A 21061-nucleotide genomic window follows, 5' to 3' on the forward strand; every position below is an offset into this window, starting at 1 on the left:
CTTTTTTCAGGCATTTGTGATGAAAAGACCTGAACTGAATAGAAAATTTGACTTTCAAATACAAGACCATGGAGAATCATAAAAAGGTAAACAGGGAAAAGAAATCACAAGGCACATTAAAAGGTTAAACTATTTACAGTCATACATGAGAGAATAATACTTCCAACTCATAAGAACTTTTTCAGTAAGGAATACACAGAGGACACAGATCTGAACTGAATATGAAGGGATGGTATTTGTAAAGCATTTATTTTTTGTGTATCCTTGTCCTTTGTGGAGCAAACAGGGTGGGTTGTCTGGTGTCTGGGACCGGATTTGGGCTCTGGGCCTCCTGGGCCCAGGGCTGGTGCTTTGACCACTGTGCCACCTAGCTAACCCATGATGACATCTTTAAAATAGGGGTGACAGGTAGGAGGAATATACTGGGGGAGGGGGAAGGGGAGAGGTGGAATGGGGAGAGGTAGCTCACATGAAAGAAACAAGAAAAAAGCCTATGGAGGGGGGAGGGGAAGAGGGTGAAGGAGAGGAGGAGTGAGTGAACCTCACTATCATCAGAATTGGCTCAAAGAGGGAATAACATACATACTCAAGTTGGTGTAGTAATATATTTTTGCCCTGAGGGAAAGTGGGAGGAGAAGGAGATGGGGGAGGTGGGGAGAAGAGGGGAATGAGGGAAAGGAAGTTTTGGGGAGGGAGTTGTAAAAAGCAAAACACTTTTGAGGAAGGTGAAGATGTTCTGCATAACCTCACATATCTGACATATATTGAATTGCTTGCTTTCATAGGCAGAGTTGAGGAGGGAGGGAGGAAGAAAAATTTAGAAAACAGAATTAGCTCAAAGACCTTAACCTCATCAGAGTGGGCTCAAGGAGGGAATAACACACAGACACACACACACACAACTGGGAGGAGTAATCTATTTAACCCTACAGGAAAGTAGGAGGGAAAGAGGATAAGGAGGGAAGGATGAATGAAGGGAGGGTAGAGCGGGGGAGGGGGCAGTCAGTAGCAAAACATTTTTGAGGAGGATTAGGGCCAAATAAGATAGACAATAGAGTAAATATTGGAAGGGAATGGGATGAAGGGAAATAGTTATGATTATTGACTACAATGTCAAAATATATGGTACCTACTCTGCTGGGCTATTGTGAAGAAAATTCTCTGTCAAGTTCAAGGTACTATATAAAAATTATGAACAGGATGCTATCAGAAAAACCTGGAAAGACCCACATGAACTGAAGCAGAGAGAAATGTACTGTATACAAAATAACAGCATTAGTGTAAGATGATCTGCTGGGAAGCACGTGGTTGTTTTCAGCAAGGCAATGATCCAATATAACTGAAGAACTTATGAAAATTACAGTCCATCTACAGAGAAAGAACTGATGGTATCTGAAAACAGACTGAAACACATTGTTTTTTGACAATTCCTTAATCTGAAGTTTTGTTTTTATCTGTTTTCTCTCACAACCTAGATAATATAGAATTGTTTTACATGACTACTCATGTATAACTTATGTTGAATTGTTTGAGTTCTTGGGGTGGGAGTGGGAGGGGAGGGAAGAAGAGAAGTTGGAACACAAAGTTTAAAAACAAAATTGATGTCAAAATTTGCTTTTACATGTAATTTGGAAAATAAAAGTCTAAAAAAAGAGAGAAAAGGGGAAAAAAAGAATAGATATTTAACTGAAACAGATTGTAATAACTTGAATGTAACATTTGATGTTACACTTGGGGGCAGCTGGTGGTTCAGTGTGTCTTGGAACTGGAATCAAGAAGACTCATATTCCTGAGTTCAAATCTAGCCTCAGATACTTACTAGCTGTGTAACTCTGGGTGAGTCACTTAAGCCTGTTTGTCTCAGTTTACTCATCTTTAAAATGAGCTGGAAAAAGAAATGGCAAACCACTCCATTATCTTTGCCAAGAAAACCCTAAATGGGGTCACAAAGAGTCAGACACAACTGAAAAATTACTGAATAGCAAAAACATCTGGTGTATCATTATGTTGTTAGTTCCTCCCTCTCCTGTCATTTCAATTACCAGTGACTTCATTTGATCATTATGATGACTTTTCTGAATGAAGCTAATATGAGTTAGTTCAGAAGTTCCCCAAGGAAATTAGTTAATTTTCCTGAGGCAGAAAAAGCCAACCCTTTCCTCAAATATTCTAATGGTGTTTTTTTGTTTTGTTTTGTTTTAGTGAGGCAATTGGGGTTAAATGACTTGCCCAGGGTCACACAGCTAGTAAATGTTAAGTGTCTGAGGCCGGATTTGAACTCAGGTACTCCTGACTCCAGGGTCCGTGCTCTATCCACTGTGCCACCTAGCTGCCCCAGTGGTGTATTTTTAACCAGCCTTACTTTGATTTATTTAATAAAAAAAAAATTAGCTTCATTTGACCATGAGATGATGCCCGTGCTTATCTGAGTTTAATGAAAAGTCCAGTACAGGAACAGGGTTCTTGCAGTTGGTAAAGACTTTTTCTTTTTTTAAAAGACTTGGAACTTCCCATCTCCCATAATGATGATGGCTTAGTGATCTGATTAGTGAGATATTGTGACCGGCCAAGAAGGAATTCAGATTATAGGAACATACCTGTGTACTTCCTCATGTACATGGGCATCCTTGACACTTTACTGGGAGAGTTAATTGTTATTAGAAGGAGAAAAATTAGAGCAAGAAGAAAAGAATAAAGGATAAATGAAGGAAGGGAAGGAAAGAAGAAAAGGAAAGAGAAAACATTGGAGGATTGAGGGGAATAAGAGACCAACCTAGACAAGTGATGGAAAATAATTCTTTAAAAATTAGAATTTGCTAAGTGGAAGATAATGACTCTATGAGACAACAAGAAACAATTAAACAAATTCAAAAGAATGACAAAGTAGAAAAGAATGTTAAATATCTCATTGGAAAAACACCTGATCTGAAAATAGATTGAGGAGACAGAATTTAAGAATTACTAGATTACCTGAAAGCAATAATAAAAAGAGACGATCACATTTCAAGAAATTATAAAGGAAAACTGCCCTGATATCTTAGAACCAGAGGGTGAAATAGAAGTTTAAAGAATGAATGTGCTGGTTACCTCCTAAAATAGATTCTATAATGAAAAAATTCCAGGAATATTATAGCCAATTTCTAGAATTCTCAGATAAAGGAGAAAATATTGCAAGCAATGAGAAGGCAGGTAATATGATATCAATGATACACATAAATGAAAAATATATCCCCATATGAGTCATGTTGCAAAAACAAAACAAACTAATAAAGAAAGAGAAAAAAAGTATGCTTCAATCTGCACTCAGCATTCATCAATTCTCTCCCTGAAGGTCGATAGCATTTTTTTTTTTATCATGGATCCTTTGGAATTGTCTTGGATCATTTTTCTTGATCAGAGTATCTAAGTCCTTCATAGTTGGCCGTCATTACAATATTGATGTCACGTGTGCAATATTATCCTGGTTCTGCTTGCTTCAGTTTGTAATAGTTCATATAACACTTCCCAGGTTTTCCTGAAACCATCTTACTCATCATTTCTTATAGCACAATAATATTCTGTTACAATCATCTACCACAACTTGTTCAGCCATTTCCCAATTGATGGGCATCCCCTCAGTTTCTAATTATTTGCCACCACAAAAAGAGCTGATATAAATGTTTGTACAAATAGGTTCTTTTCCATTTTCTCTGATTTCTTTGGGATACAGACCTACTAGTGGTATTGTTGACTCAAAGAGTATGTACAGTTTTATAGCCCTTTGGGCATAGTGCCAAATTATTCTCTAGAATGATAGTTTATAAGTGTCTTAAGGTTAAGGATTGCATGTTTCTTATTTTTGCAACCCTAGTGCTTGGCATGTTGCCTGACACAAAATAAGTACTTAATAAGTGTTTATTGATTGATTGATAAAGACAGTACCATTGGGGCCCTCTGGCTATACAACTATCAGCCTTTCCCATTTTACCAGCCCATCTTTTACTATCCTCAATTTCTATGTATACATTGCTTTCCTCAATTTGAATGTAAGCTCTGTGGAAGCAAGTTCTAGCACAGTAGCTGGCACATTTTTCCAGGGTGGTGGTGGCAGATTGAGAACTGTCATTCCATTAGTATAGATAAGAGGTGTCAAACACATGGCCCAATAGTCATTATTGCAGCTGAATAAGATTAAAATGTGCTGGGGAAATAATTAACAAAATAAGTAAAACTATAATACGACATAGATAATGTTAGTATGTGATTTTCTAAGTCAATATACGGCCCGTGAGGATTCTTATGTCCTGCTTAGTGACCCTGATTATTTTTGAGTTTCACACCACTGCTGTAGAGAAGTACTAGTGAGGAAATTCCCTATAGAAGTGCATATTATCAGCTGTTCTATAACTTATTGTCTTATATGTTTTGCTATTTATTTTCCAAGGTTCTAACAATGGTTTGCATTTACTTTAAATTAAGAGATTCATTTACAGTTTTTAAAGTTGCCTTCTAGTTCCTCTTATGGTAGGACTTGAACTCAGGATTTCCTGAATCCAAGGCCAATTCTCTTCCTACCCTTCCATGATACCTGTCACTACATACATACTAAGCACTGAATAAAGGATTGTTGAATTGAATTGACTTGTATATACAACTGCCTGCCATAATCTGAGCTATCTCTTCATTCACCTTTTTTGAATGACTGTGAATCTTACAGTGTTCCATAATATTTCATTAGGTATCAAATACATGCGATCACCATATTCACTAAATGTATAAAAATGAAAAAAATTCATTTAACTCTTATGACCCAGATCTGTTGCCACTAGGGCTTGACAAAGGAAGAGGTAAGAAGGACACAACTCCAGGTAATTGTATGTATGTGTTTACAGAATTTCATGTCATTCTAAATGACTGGGATAGAGAGCTAGATAATGCTTTCTATGTGCCAGGCACTATGCTAAGTGCTGGGAACACAAATGCTATAGAATATAATATGGTTGGTTGTTGCCCTTTGTTCTCAAAGAGGACCAAAATGACATCACTATTTTGGGGGTCAAGGTACAGTGTGTCCTACTATGGCTGATCAGACCAATACAAGCTCAGAAGGCTCTACCACAAGTCTGGCACAAATAGTCCATATGAACACCTGGAGTGGAGATGTCTCTCAATTTGTGCATCTCACATTTTGAGCTACTTCAGTTATGCTTTGCTTATGTGGCACAGCTCCTTCTTTGAGTCAGGCACACCATGCTGGGTGGTCCTGTGCTAGGGTCTCACAGACCCTAGAGACCTTGAGAGTGTAATATGATATATATGTATGTATGTATTATATACATGTATATATGTATGTATTTGTAACTGCCCTTTATAAAATACTTTAAGTTTCATAAAGCATTTTACAAATATTATCTCATTTCATCCTCACAATATGCCTAGGACTCACAGAGAGGTAGGTTTTATTATCATACCCATTTTATAAATGAGGAGAATGAGGCAAGCAGAGGTTAAATGACTTGCCAGGGTCACATACTTAGTAAGTATCTGAGGATGGATTTGAACTCAAATCAATCCTGACCCCAGTCCAGCACTCTATCTACTGGGCCACATAACTGTCTCAAGGCAAGCAAAAAGAAAGCCTAGAAACCCGCAAAAGAGAAAACATTTCTAAAAAGACGTTGGGGTTGTGGAGGATGGGGTGGTAGGGAAATGAGGTAGCAAATGGCAAACTTCCTTCAGTTTATATATTTTGTTGTTACTGAGGAATGATGAGAATCTGATATGGAAATCACAGTTAGGATTTTACGTATGATGATAATTTTGTCAGCAATGTCTAGAAAACAGCAATTATCACATCATGTTCCCTTTTAAGTAAACACAGAAGAGACAATATCTAATTACTTCTAGGGAACTCCCCAGACCCAGCTGCACAAGCTCTCCTCTCAGGATAAGATTGTTATCATGGAGTCCACATGTAAGCATACTTTTGCTTACCCAAAACAAGTGAACCTCAAAGTTAAGAATTGAAATTAAAATGACTACACTTTTATTTTGCTTTAACTGTACATCCATAAGATCAGAAATTCATACACTTGAGAGCTAAAAGGGAACTTTTGAAATCATGTAATCGAACCTGCTTATTTAAATTAAATCTTAGACTCTGAATCCCACCTTGAGAAGTTATTATATCAAAACACTCCCCTGTCTTACCCTCCCAGACAGGGGTAATCTATTAACATGAAGGGGCAAGATTTAAGCCCCTTGGTCAGATGCTATATCTAAGACACAAAATGGTGTTTTAACTCATTTTGATGGGCATGTGTGAATTCACCAGTACATGCCTCCAATCTCTAGCTGCTAAATCGATGGCAACTGAGCATATTCAGATTACAATGCTCCCTAGCTCTATCAAGCTTTATGTTTTAAATCCAGAAGTATTGAATAATTCAAATCTTTTGTGACTCCTGCCTCCACTCACTGGATACTAATTTTGTTTTCCCTCCTTGGCATGACTCCCAAGAATTCCTTTAGTTGGAATATAGGTTAATGTACATTTTGCTACATTGAAAGTAAAAATAAAGTATAAAAACATTATTATCCAAGTTTCAAAGGTATCTTCAATTGTGTCCAGTAAAGTCTCAATTTTCAACCTCTCCCAAAAGCATTTTTTAAATGTTTATTTTTTTTATGAACTTAAGAGACATAAATTAAAATCATAATTTCACATACAAAGAATGAAAAAATTGCATAGGAAACCATGAATTTCTATTATATACATCTTAGGGTTTTTTTAAGTATCCAGCAGTGTCCCAATAGTCATAGTGTAATTTTAAGCTTTAATGGCACTAAGAATTTTGGGATATCCTATACAATAAATTTATATGGCAATCTGATATTGTCCTGCTTGTCTACATCAATTGCTGAACTTTCCTCTGCTTCCTTTCAATATATTTTATAATTGATTCATTAACACTTTTTCTGACAATATCTTCCTTGTCTAGATATTAAAACTATGTTAGTCTCATAGTAGGAGTCTTAAAGGATTGCTTCCTTTTCTATTTTTAGGAAATAATTTATGTAATACTGGAATTAATTGTTCAATGAATATTTGAAGCAATTTGTTTGCAAATCCATCTGACCCTGGCATTTTTTATTAAGGATTTATTTTATGGCTTTATCATGTTATTTTTTCTGAGATTAAATTATGTAAATTTAATATTTCTTGTTCAACTACTTAAGCATATAATATTTTGGTAATCATTCATACATTTCATTTAAATTATCAGCATTGTTGGCATATAATTGAGTATAGCATCTCTAAGGATTTGTTTTATTTCTTCTTCATTTGTTTTTTGTTCTCCTTTTTCATTATTCATTTGTTTTTTTCTACTTTAAAAATCAGATTAGTTAATAATTTCATTAGGTTTAATTTCATTAGGTTTTTTTAAAAGTTCCTTTTTTTGTCAATATGGTTGTTTTTGTTTTTAGTTTTGTTTTCCTGTCCTTTGATTTTCAAATTTTTTTATTTCTTTGTTCAATTGTTTTTCCCCACTTGTTGTTTTTCTCAATTTTGTACCCACTAAATCAATCATTTTTATTCTGTACATGGGTTTGGATGCCCAACAGATTCTAGAAACATCAAACATAATTTTAAAACAATTTTTGTTGGTACTGTTTTTGTCATTTAAAATTTTTTATGGTAGTTCTTTGATTTATTATTTCTCTCTTTTGTTGTTGAAAGTGGTTTGTAGATATAAATTTTCTTCTGTGGACTACTTTGGCTACATCCAGGAGTGAACTGGTGCCAGTTCAAACCAGTTCAGGAGAGCCAGTTGTTAAATCTCCAGTGTAAGCATTTATACCTCAGAAATCTGCAAATGTTACAAATCAGGGTTTTATTTATTGTTTTGCTTACTTTCTGTATTCAAGAAAGTGATGGAGAAAATTATAACAATTCAGTTTAACTTTAAAGTATACCATACATCTTTTTAAAATTAAGTTAATTGGGACAGCTAGATGGCACAGTGGATAGAGCACCAGCCCTGGAGTCAGGAGGACCCAAGTTCAAATCCAACCTCAAACATTTAACACTTCCTAGCTGTGTGACCCTGGGCAAGTCACTTAACCCCAATTGCCTCACCAAAAAAAATTAAGTTAATTGTTTTGAGAAAGCTGTTTATTAAAAATTAATCAGCATACAACTGACTGAATTTGCTAGGTCAGAACTCAACTTGGTGCTTCAGGAGGCTTCTCAGTATCAGCAGAATCACCAGCTGGGAGTGCCAGGGCATATTTGCAGTGTACTGTTGCCCAAGACTATCTTCCTTCTCCATGTCTCCTCCCAGCATGCAGCTGGAAACCCAGGAGATTATCCACCCAGTACTTCCAAAGGCTTGTCTCATGTTCCTTTCATATCCTACTGCAGGTGACCCAGTCAAATGCCTTTATTTTTTGGCACAGCAGGCATGGCCTAAGAGTCAGTGTTGGGAAGATCAAGCATCTGTAGAGCCCATATGGTAAGATCAAATCCTCAAAGAACAAAAGCCAACTAAAATGACATACAGAAAAGAGTTATATGTTAGTGAAGTTATCATGATTACTGTTCTCAACAGAGAAAATAATTAGGACTTGCATTTATGCTTGTAAGAAAGATAAAGAGAAGGTTAGGGAGATTGGGCTTGTCCTCAGTACCTAGTTTGTAATGTAAATAATGTTTCATCTTGTGATAAGGGTAGGTGGGAAGTGAGAGACCAAAAGGGAGATTTTCCCTTTTGCAGATACCCATTGATGAGCTGCTGTAGAAAAAGAGATTTAAGCATGTATCAGATAAAAGATCCAAAATAGCTCATAGAGTCCACAATGAAGATTATTACTTTCCCACTTCATCCTGAATAGCCTCACAAAATATGTCTAGTCTATAGGATTTTGATGAATAGAGAGCTGACATTGAAGCCAGGAAGAAATGCAAGTCCTTCTTTCTGACACTTGCTGGCTGTGGTCCTAGGCAAATTATTTAACCTCTCAGAACTCTGTGAAACTTTCTAAGTGGCAAACAAGATACTAATCTACATTGGTAGACAGTTTCCTCACCTGCTAGTTCTCTATACCAGTGAAATCACAAGTCCAGTGTCTATCCCTATTCTGCTTTCCAATCCTAACCTCTACCTGCTTATCACCTTGAACTAAGGAATACAATAGCAGAACATCACCACAGGATTTGAGACTTCCATTCCTAGAGCTGATATTAATATGCCTCCTCCTCCTGTTGTGTGCCTTACACTGGGTGTAGAGTGTGTCTTCCTTTTTTGAAAGGTTTTTTTTAAATCTGCCTGATCAATTTTCTTTATGTAACAGTAGGGGAAAAGTAAGGAAAAGAAGAAAGTAATAGGTGGAAAAGAGGGGAAGAGAAGAATCTGAGGGTATTTGCAGGCATCTGAATGCTCTAAATTCCTCCCTCTGATGGGGAGAAGTCAGGACAATTGCTTCCATGTCTGACATGGAATATAAGAGATGTCTATTATCTCTAATGGGGAGCTGGATCATGTGACAAAATCTGATCACATCAAACACCCTTATTGCCCTCGGCCATAGGCACAGCAACTGTGCCTACTGGCTTGGTCTCTGTAGCAGTTGGATGCTGGGGAATAGAATGCCTGGACCTGAAAGTTCTGGCCACATGTTCCCAAGATGGAGGGTGAACTCTGAACTTCCACTCTCAAACCAGCTTCTTCCCTTCCAGAGTCTTTCATCCTGGATCCTTTGTGAAAATTTTCCCTTCACATCCCATTTCCATAGTCAATGCTAATGTATTCTGGGGAAGTTTTCTCCATTTCCAGGGGAAATACATCACATGCTTCTATTGTCAACTTTAGCCACTTATTTATTTGTATTAAATGGGAACAAATTTACAGACTTGTATTCCAATGAACTGTAATGTTCTTTAGCTTCATTGTTTAAATTCTTACATTTAGGAAGGACTCAGATTCTGGAGCTATTTGTAGATGCTGACAAAGATGTTATCCACAACTGGGTAAAGCAAGGTACACCTACACAAACGTCCTAGAAATCTCTTCTAAGTTCTTTCAGTCATTTAATGCCATTAGCTCCATTTAAATATAAGTTAATTAAGTGGCAAGATATAATAATCCATTTCCCCTCCCCCCACCATAGTTGACAAATTGTCTGTCACCTGTCTGGGTTGCCTCATGCCCCTCAGTCATCTCAAATTCTCCTCGCACATTGTTTCCCATAATTTTTCTTCCTCTAGTTCCTTCAAAGTGATAGACTTTGAAAAATGCCTTCTTCAGCTGCAATTTGATTCCTATCACGTCACAAGTTCTTTTCCTTGGCTCTAGGTTCCTATGATTTTGCCTGGAAGGCTACTTCCCATAAATATGACTGGGAAATAAGCTGAGTAAAGGGCAGCCACTGCTAGTGGCCAGTCTTGGGTTCCTTTGCTCCTTTTATTTAAGAAAAAAATAATGCTTATTTTCTCCATGTAATGGCTTAGCTTTGTGGGGACATTAGCAAATAATAAAAATTTTATTTAGACCTGGGACAAATTCTTATTTGTGGATTCTCAGTGCAAGTCCTGCAAAAGATTCGTTTCCTAAGTTGTGAAATAAGGGGATTAGGTAAGAGTTTTCTAGGTGCCCTTCTAAGTGCTATGATCCTTTTAAAAATGTATTTTGGGGGGCATCTAGGTGGCACAGTGGATAAAGCACTAGCACTAGATTCAGGAGGACCTGAGTTCAAATCCAGCCTCAGATACTTGACACTTACTAGCTGTGTGACCCTGGGCAAGTCACTTAACTCTCATTGCCCTGCCCCCCAAAAAATGCATAATAGAATCTTAGGGTTGAAAGGAAAATAGTAAAGCCACTTCTTGCTGTTGTGTCATTTCAGTCATGTCTGACTTTTTGTGACCCCATTGTGGTTTTCATGGCAAAGATACTGAATGGCTTGCCATTTCCTTCTTCAGCTCTTTTACAGATGAGGAAAATGATGCAAAAAGGGTTAAATGATTTAACCAGGATCACACAGCTAGTAAATGTCTGTTTTATTTTTTTGTTTTTATGGGTTTTTCCCTCACCAAGGCGATGAGGGTTAAGTGACTTGCCCAGGGTCACACAGCTAGTAAGTGTCAAGTGTCTAAGGCTGGATTTGAACTCAGGTCCTCCTGAATCCAGGGCCCATGCTTTATCTACTGTACTACCTAGCTGCCCAATTAGGTTTTTGTTTTGTTTTTGTTTTTTGTGGGTTTAGCTAGTAAGTGTCTGAGGATAGCTTTAAACACAGATTTTCCTGACTCTTAGGTTTAGTGCTCTATTCACTACACCACTTAACTGCCCTAAAAGCCACTTAGTTCATTCCATTATTAACCATTAAGTCCCTTAAGTTCACTAAGCTTCATATTGTCTCTTCATTCCTAAAATAGAGAGAGTATGATATAATGGGAAGATTACTTGGCCTATATCAAGAGGATGAAGTTTGGGGTACTGGTTCTGTCACTTAAATCCTGTGGGATCTTGGACAAGTCACTATGCCCCATTTGGTTTCAATTTCCATATCTGTGCAGGATTTATAAGTTCTGAGAGTTATTATTCTAACTCCTACTCTCAGTGGAAATCCAAGTGATCTGAGCAAGAATCTATTTTCTTCTTAGGGTTTTAGAAGTACCCCAATAGGTTAGGAGTGTCTTTCTAATACCATCACATTAAAGACCTATTCTGGATTGTTCTAAAGTAAAATTGGTCACTAGTTATAGTTAATATTTCTCTTTTATCAATAATTTGACCCAGTGATTAGCATGCAGTATCATTTAACCAGTTAATGTTAGTTAACTTTTACAAAAGTATATTGACTGAGAAAATATAGTAAGAATGGAAGTATGAATCTATTCTCCTACAAGCCCTATGACTTGGGAACACATTGTCTTTAATACCACCCCAATCTCTAAGGAGAGGTGAATCAAGATTTAAGAACCCAAAGCATTTGTTTTTCAGTTGTTTCAGTCATGTCTGACTCTTTGTTACCTACTTTGGGGTTTTCTTGGCAAAGATTCTGGAGTGGATTGCCATTTCCTTCTCAAGCTCATTTTACAGATCAGGAAACTGAGGAAAACAGAGTGAAGTGACTTGTCCAAAGTCACACATCTAGTAAGCATTTAACATCAAATTTGAACTCAGGAAGACAAATCTTCTTGACTTCAGGCCAGGTACTCTATCCACTTTGCCAGCTAGCATTTGTTACAAAGCATTTGCCCCATTAAATTGACTTCCAAATGTAGCATAGATATGGAACAAAGTTACTCCAGAAAACAGCATCTCAGCTATTGGGTCAAACGTAGGCTTCCAGGCTTGGTCTTGAAGGTCATTTCCTGAAATTACAAAGGTGGTAAATTCTGACATGGACCCTGTCCCTAGATCTTTTGAGGTCCCACAAAATTATAAACTGGGCTCTTCGATCTCCAGTAGTCATTCATCACTGAGTGGGGAAGAACAAATTCAAATATGCAAACAAACAGGAGCACCATATTCACTCATGGTCACATGTCAGCTTTGGTGGTCAGGCAGCTGGAAGCAGGATGCTGCTGGAGCCTGCTACTACTTCTCCCTCCCCAACCCACCCCCTGGGTCTCAGCCTTGATTACTACCAGGAAAAAGAGAGTAGGCTTACTGTGTCCCATTAGTGCCTTTTCAATATTCAGCCATTTCTGGCTCAGGAGCCAATCAAAACCCTTTTTCTTCACTACAGGAAGCAGTTATCAAATGTCTATGCATGTTCCAAAGTGTGCATGGGGGTGGGGAAGGGTTGCATCTATCAGAGCCTGCTGTAACTAAGCATAAGAACTGGACTTTCATTAGTTAGTCGTCCCCCCCACCCCACCCCATTATAGCTATAAAATTGAGTAACTGGACTTGATGTCAAAGAACTTTTCATCTTTCTATGTTTTTCAATGTTCTCATTTGAAAAATAATACTTATACTAAAAACCTGCATCTTGGGGATGATATGAAGAAAGTCCTTTGGAAACTGTTAAGAGCTATATAAATATGAGATCTTCGTTATTGTTGCTATTATAACTGTCATTATCATTACTGTGTTGGTGTCAAAACTGTCTTTTGAAACCTTCCCAGCAATATTGATTTTCTGCCCTGATTTTCAGTGTTCTGCAGAACTTGTCACAAATAGTATTCATGTGTATTCCAGAGGTTTAAAGTTATTTTCCTTAAATGATGATGCTATAATGTTGGTTTTGACTAAATTAATTTTTTCTCTCTGCCCAGGTCTCAACTCTGGATGACACAGAGCATCTTCAGTTGTTTCTAGGTTTTAAGACAGTCCTCATGGATGCAAAGATTTACAGCTGGAAGAAAAATTAAGGGTCATCTAGTCTAACCCATTCCTTTTATAGATAGGGAAACTGAGACCTAGAAATGTTCGTTGACTTGCCCAAATCACTTAGGGAGTAAGCATCAGAAATATAACGAATTCAGGTGCTTGGATCCTAGAGTACATGCTCTTTTTATTGTGCCAAACAAGGGATCAAACCAATCAATGGTTAAGGGCTAAAATTCTAGCTAAACTGTCTAAAATATCTAATGAGTGGTCACCAATAAATTATAAGCTTTAGCAAGAGTTAGACTTTTAAGCATTTATTAAGGAGAATAAGAATTTGGTAAAGAGAGAGAGAAAGGCCTAGATTCCTATCTATTAAAGGGAGAGCACATTTTCCAGCTCCGCTCTCCACCAGAGTCCAGAGGAAAGATAGTGAGCCGGAGCGCCAGTCTCTTCCTTCCTCCTCCCACTAGCCCGCGTCACTTCCTGACGCCAAAGAAAAGACTCCTGGTCTTGCCCTCAAAGACCTTTGCTTCATGGGCGGAACTCTTCTACAGTAAGTCTCCAGCAGGTGGCGTCATTCCAATCGTTACACAATTAACCAATTAGTATTTAGGTAGCTCAGTGGAAAGAGTGCCAGGCCTGAAGTCAGGAAGACTCTCTTCATGAGTTCAAATCTGGCCTCAGACAATTGATGACTGTGTGACCTTGGGCAAATCACCTAACCCTGTTTGCCCCAGTTTCATCATCTGTAAAATAAGATGGAGAAGGAAATAGCAAACCACTCCAATATCTCTGCCAAGAAAACCCCAAATACGGTCACAAAGAGTTAGGCATGAATGAAATGACTCAACCACAACAACTGTAAAAAATTTTTTAACTATATCTAACCTGAAAAATTATAAAACTGGACTTACATGAAAAATTATAAGTTTAGAAAAATTATAATTTGAGCCATAAGTCCTGCCTTGGTTGCCATTCAAATGTAAAATATTTTAACTGACTAGCTGGGCTTAATCTGACTGGGGGGGCCTAATTTGTGGGTGTTTGACTGGCTGGCTATCTGACTGCTATTAATTTAGTATGGGCAGTTTAAAACTTTCTCCACACTGCTCCACTCCCAAATTGATAAGCAAACGATTAAGAAGCCTCTTAATTAAATAATCAGAGCAGGGTTTATTTAGGTGAATAAATTTAGAGTTAAATGTAGAAACAAGGATAACAAAAGTAAAATTCAACCTTTCAGCTTTTAAACTTTTTGCCAACGAACTCATTTGTCGCGCCTGCAACTTTCTTAGCATCCTCCACTCTCTGTACCAAATGGACCTTCTTCTAGCATTGTTCCCTTCACTGAAAAGCCCCCCTGCTCCGTACTCTTGCCAACCCCCCTGAAAAGTCTCTTACTGTTGTGAACCCCTGTCTGTCAGCCCTCTCTCGCTTTCTCCAACACTGTCTTCTCTAACCTCTCTCGCTTTCTAACTCTGTGGTAATCTACCAGCTGCGGTAGAGCTGCGGCTGGTGGGCTCAACCACACCCAGGGCTTGAGGGGTCCATGCCTCTTGCTGCACCCCTGGGGCCTGGCACGGGCTGCGTCAGAGGCCAGCTTGGAGGAGCCCAGGATCTCTGGGGTAGATCCCTTCAGGGCGGAGGGAGCTGGGGCTGCTTGGCTGAAGTGGAGGGGGAGGGGCCCCAGCCCCTCTTACACAGAAAAAACCCCTGAGGGCCTAAGGCCTTTTAATCTCAGCCCAAAGGCAGGGTCCCCAAATCACAATAAATTTCCATACAACCAATACAACAACAACAACAAATGTGCCAGGCACTGTGCAAAGCTCTGGGGATAAAAAAAAGAGGGGAGAGGGCAACTAGGTGGCACAGTGGATAAAGCACTGGCCCTGGATTCAGGAGGACTCAAGTTCAAATCCTGCCTCAAACACTTGACACTTATTAGTGTAACCCTTGGCAAGTCACTTAACCTTCATTGCCCCACAAAACAAAACAAAAGAGGGAAAAGATATTCCCTGCACTCAAGAAGCTTACAATATAATTGTCAAAAATCAAAGTCATTCTCATTGACATTCATTTGGAAAATAGGCCACAACAGTCATAGGCTCTTGGTGGTGATTCATAAGGAATAGAGAGGGAAAGAGTACAAGACTTAAGAAAAGGAGAGGTTTGAATTCTATCTCTAGTACTTATTAGAGCTATGACCTGGGCAAACAATTTTACCTCCCCTGGTCTCAATTTCCTCATCTGTAAAATCTGGACACATACCACTTATTCTTCAGGTTTGTTGTGAGAAACTCTTTTTTTTTTTACCCTTAGAGAACTAGAAGAATGTGCAGTATTATTATTATTAGACATAGTGTTCGACCATTGCATAAGGTTTGGCAAAATGTATTCCTTTAGAAGAAAAATAAAAATCTCTTTCCCAAGGAATTTCTGGTATGAAAATAAAATGTGCTTGCAAAGCTGAAGGGGAGCTTAGTTACTGTATTAGGTTTTTGAATCTTGTTTTAAGTAAAAAGTTCAAGGTATGTGGTGGGGTAGGGGGTGGGTAAGAATGTGTGTTTTTAAAAAGCTATTCTTTTTAAGCCTCTGGCAATTTTGTCTAAGCCTAAATCAAGCCATCCTATGAAGCTACATTTTTATTAGGCTCAGAAATATCCTAAGTTTTTGTGCAGAGAATTCTATGCTTTTAGAAGCAAAGTAGCTGCTATTTTAATGCACCTATAGTTCGAAGGAATGTAACAGTGTATTGGGTTCATTTCTGCAAGTATTGCTAAGTGCAGTTCTTGGACAAGTGAATGCACTCAGCACTACAGCATCCAATGGATCTGCCTCATACACATTCTACAGAGTTGCAAAAGCACTTACTGAGAAAGGGTAGATTCCGATTCCCTGAAGCATCCCTTTAAAAATTCCTACTGAGCCCAGAAAGTTGGAAAATCTAATAGAAGCAGGCCTGACTAATAGTGTGATAGTAAGGGGAGTATATAAATAATTTGGTGAAGGAAATCATAAATGCTAGAAAGGTCAGATCGTAGAGTGGAAAGGAAATCATTACACCTTGGGTTGGTCCTACTTCAGTGACTGAGAGCGAGTCACTTCATCTCTCTGACATAGTGATGAATGCATGATCCCTGAAGTCTCTTTCAACTGACAGTCTCTGTCCTATGTTCTAAGACCCTTTTCAGTCGTGACATCCAATGTTCCATGTTCTAAGATCCCATCCAGCTCCGATGGTCTGTATTCTACATTCATCTCTAACTCTAACAATTTATGTTTTATGTTCTAAGATCCTCTCAAGCTCTGAAATTCTCTTTCCAGCTTGGGCAGTCAATGTTCTGAGATCTTTTCCATATCTTACCATCTATGTTTTTATATGCTAAAACTTTTGGCTCTTCATGATGCTCTCAGGACAACCTAGACAGACTTACATGAACTGATGCAAAGTTAAATGAGCAGAACCAGGAGAACATGGTAGACAGTAACAGCAATATGTACAATGATCAATTGTGAATGACAGCTATTCTCAGCACTAAAATGACATAAGATAATTCCAAAGGACTCATAATGAGAAATGCTATCCACCTTGAGAGAAAGAAGTGGTGGGATCTGAATGTAGATTGAAGCATACTTTAATTTTTCATTTTATTTTTCTTGTTTCTTTGGAGTTTTTGTCTGTGTTTTCTTTCACAACATGATTAATATAAAAATGTTTTGTATAACTGTACATATATATCCTATAACAAATTACTTCCCTTTTCAATGAGTAGGGACTGTAGGGACATAAGGAGAGAATTTGGAACTCAAAAAAAATTTTTAATGAAATGTTAATTGTTTTTACATGCTTTTCCATTTGGGAAAAAATATATATGTATATGTGTGTGTGTGTATGTGTGTGTGTGTGTATATATATAATATGTAATTTTTTTAAAAAACCTTCTAGCTCAGACTCTTTGCAGCTGACATTTTAAAAAATGTTCCATGCTCTGAGGTTCCTTATCTCTTTATAATCTATGTTCTCAAGTTCCTTCCAGTTCTGAAATGTTGTGTTCAAAATTCTTTTTTTTTTTTGTTGTTGTTGTTGTTTTTGCAGGGCAATGGGGGTTAAGTGACTTGCCCAGGGTCACACAGCTAGTAAGTATCAAGTGTCTGAGGCCGGATTTGAACTCAGGAACTCCTGAATCCAGGGCCAGTGCTTTATCCACTGTGCCACCTAGCTGCCCCCTAAAATTCTAAGAATTCTTTCCTCTAACATTCTGTGTTTTAAATTTGCTTTCAGTCCTGCATTCTATTTTGTATGTTCTACTGATACCTAGTCAAGTCACCTTTCCTGATCCCTGGAGTGATGACAGGACATTTAAAGAGAGTGGAATCTAAAAACACCTAAAGGACAACAGAGACTAGAGCAGGAATGTGCAATTACAACATGGAGGTGACAAAATGGCTAACTCTAGTTTGTGTCTTATGAGAGAGTTATATGGAAAACAATCATACATTTGATACTCAGATTTTTTTTTCTAACAAATCCCAAAATCCGATTATGCATGAATTGTGTATTGCAATTGGATTGAGTATATTGACTTTAACATTTAGCACCCTTATTAATGATCTGAAGAAGGGTGTCAGGCATTTGAACATTTTAGTTAATGAATTAGAAAGCACTCCAAAGACCTAGATTTTAAGTCAGAGTAGGTAAGTTAATGTCTTCCAAGAATTGTCTGAGGTTGAAATGCCAGAGTGGTGTGTAGGGCACAAAAAATTATAATATTGCAACATATTATGTAATATTGTATATATATATGTACATATATATGGCATAAATATATATAATAGTTATATATTAGCATATGTATGCATACATGTATGCATACATACACACAAATATATATAATATATGTATATATGCGTGTGTGTGTGTGCGCGTGTGTGTGTATATAAAACAATTCTACCATCCTTCTTCAGAGTGTTCTATGGTATACTTCTACACACATATACATAAGCAGATAGATAGATAGATAGATAGATAGATAGATAGATAGATAGATAGATAGATAGATAGATAGATAGATAGATAGATATACATATGTTTATATAAAAGTTCTGACCCTTGTCTTCTCTAAGAGAGACTAGAATCCTAGAATTTCAGACATAGAGAGAAACAGAGAACCTAGAACATAAAATATGGAATAGAAGATACAGAATAGACCCTAGAATATAAAATATAGATTGTCAGAGTTAGGTTGGATCTTAGAATTCCAAATACAGAATATTAGAACTGGAAAGAATTTTAGACCATAGAATGTTAGACCTAGAATTCAACTCAATTTAACAGATGTATATTGAGGACCAACTGTGTACAGAGCATTTTGCTAATCCTAGGGAAGATACAACCATTAGCTAAAACAAGGTACATTGAGTTTATTACTTATTTATTTGTTTGTTTGTTAGCTGAATACAGAATGTGGGTTTTTAAGTGTAAATGACCTCAGAGCAGAGGACTTTATTTCCCACCATGCAGTCTAATGGCTCACTTGCTCTTTCCACAGCACTACATCTCCCAACTATGGGACTGTTCCCTGGCTATATCCAATGTCTGGAACACTCTCCCTTCTCACCTCCACCTCTTTGATTCCTTCAGGATTCAGTTTATATCCACATTCTATAGGAAGTCTTTCCCAGTTTTTCCCTTCCTCACCCCCAGTGTATTCCTTTTGAGATCAACTTCTATTTACTCAATAAAATGAAGGGTTTAAATTAAGTCATATCCCATATTTCTTATAGTTCTTAATCTAGGTTCCTAGGATCTAATCCAACTCTTCATTTTTCTAAGGAAGAAATGGACCTAAATAAGAGAAATGATTTGTTCAAAGTCATGCAGAGGGGACAGCTCTGTGGAGCAATGGATGAAGCATGGGCCCTGGATTCAGGAGGACCTGAGTTCAAATCCAGCCTCAGACACTTGACACTGACTAGCTGTATGACCCTGGGCAAGTCATTTAACCCTCATTGCCCCGCAAAACACACACACACACACACACACACACACACACACACACACACACACACAAAACAAAAGACAAAAAACAAAGTCATGCAGAATTTTAGTGACAGAACCAAGACTGGCACCAATTATCTCCTGACTCCCTCCTGATTTAAGGCCCTTCCTACTGAACTGCACTGTCTCTTGGTTTGAAGATATTAAGCAAACCACTTAAAATATCTTGGTGAAATACCAGATATAGTTCTGGGCCTGGAGTCAGGAATATTTGAGTTCAAATTTAGCCTCAGACACTTAACTAGCTTTTGACCCTGGACAAGTCACTTAACCTCTGTCTGCCTCTGTTCCTCAACTGTAAAATGGTAATAATAATAGCCCTTACTTCCCAGGGTTGTTGTGAAAATCAAGTGAGATATTTATAAAGTACTCAGCATAGTCTCTGGCACTTAGTAGATGCTTAATAAATACCTTTTTTCCATCCTTATTATTGGAGAAATCTCTGAATCATAGACATATATTTAGAGTTGGAAGGCACCTTCAAAGTTCCTGAGTCCAGTGAAATCCTTTTTGAGGCTTTACTGAGGCCCAGAGAGATCCACTGACTTGCCCAAGGTCAGACTTATTAAAATAGCCAGAAATTGAACCTAGGTCTTCTGACTCCCGTGGCCTTTGCAGTGGAACACATTGCTTCTAATCACTACACTTCTCTTTCTGCCTGACATTTCTTTACTTACAGTTTTGGTGTTTTAAAAATGACAGATAATTGATTTCTGCTTGTAGTATCTTAATCTGATTATCCAGACCAGTGATTCCCAGGCTCTTTGGGGTGGTATTCAATCATGGATTAATTTTTAAACAATCTTTGACCATCCTTCAAAGTGTTCTATGGTATACTGCACATACATACACATAAGCATATGCATTATATGATATATAAATACATACATATAAACACATCTCATGCATGTGTCTTTATGTGTATATGTATATATTTTAATCAAAGTGAATTAACATTGAATTTGGAACATTTCAAAATATCCCTCAAGATAATTAGAGACACCTTGAGGCACTGTAAAACTAAGATTCACCAATGCAGATGATTTTATTATCTTGATGGAGCAAACAGCATGTCATAAATTTCTTATTGGCTTTTTACTTAACCATCCGGATTTTTAAAATTTCGTGAATACAGGTGAGGATGTCCAGACCTCAGGCACCCTAAGATCAATGGCCCACCAATGGTCTTTTACTCATCAAAGACTTCTCAAAATATGAGTTTTTGCAATTCCAAAGGACTCATAATGGAAAATGTCCTCCATTTCCAGAAAAAGAACTATGGGATCTAAATGAAGATTGAACCATACTATTTTAACTTTTTTTTTTCCTTTGGGGGGATTTTTCCCTTTTGTTCCAATTCTTCTTTCACAACATGACTAATGTGATTGGCAAAAATACTGCAGTGGTTTGACATTCATTCTCCAGCTCATTTTACAGATGAAAAAACTTAGGCAAACAGGGTTAAGTGACTTCCCTGGGGTCACATGGCTAGTAAATGTCTGAGGACAGATTTGAACTCAGGAAGATGAGTCATCCTAACTCCAGGCCTGGAATTCTATCAGCTGTACCTTTTAGTCTTTTTTTTTTTTTTAAGTGAGGCAATTGGGGTTAACTGACTTGCCCAGGGTCACACAGCTAGTTAAGTGTTAAGTGTCTGAGGCTGGATTTGACTCCAGGACTG

This window comes from Dromiciops gliroides, chromosome 2 (assembly GCF_019393635.1).
Source record: "Dromiciops gliroides isolate mDroGli1 chromosome 2, mDroGli1.pri, whole genome shotgun sequence".
NCBI classification, from domain to species: Eukaryota; Metazoa; Chordata; class Mammalia; order Microbiotheria; family Microbiotheriidae; genus Dromiciops; species Dromiciops gliroides.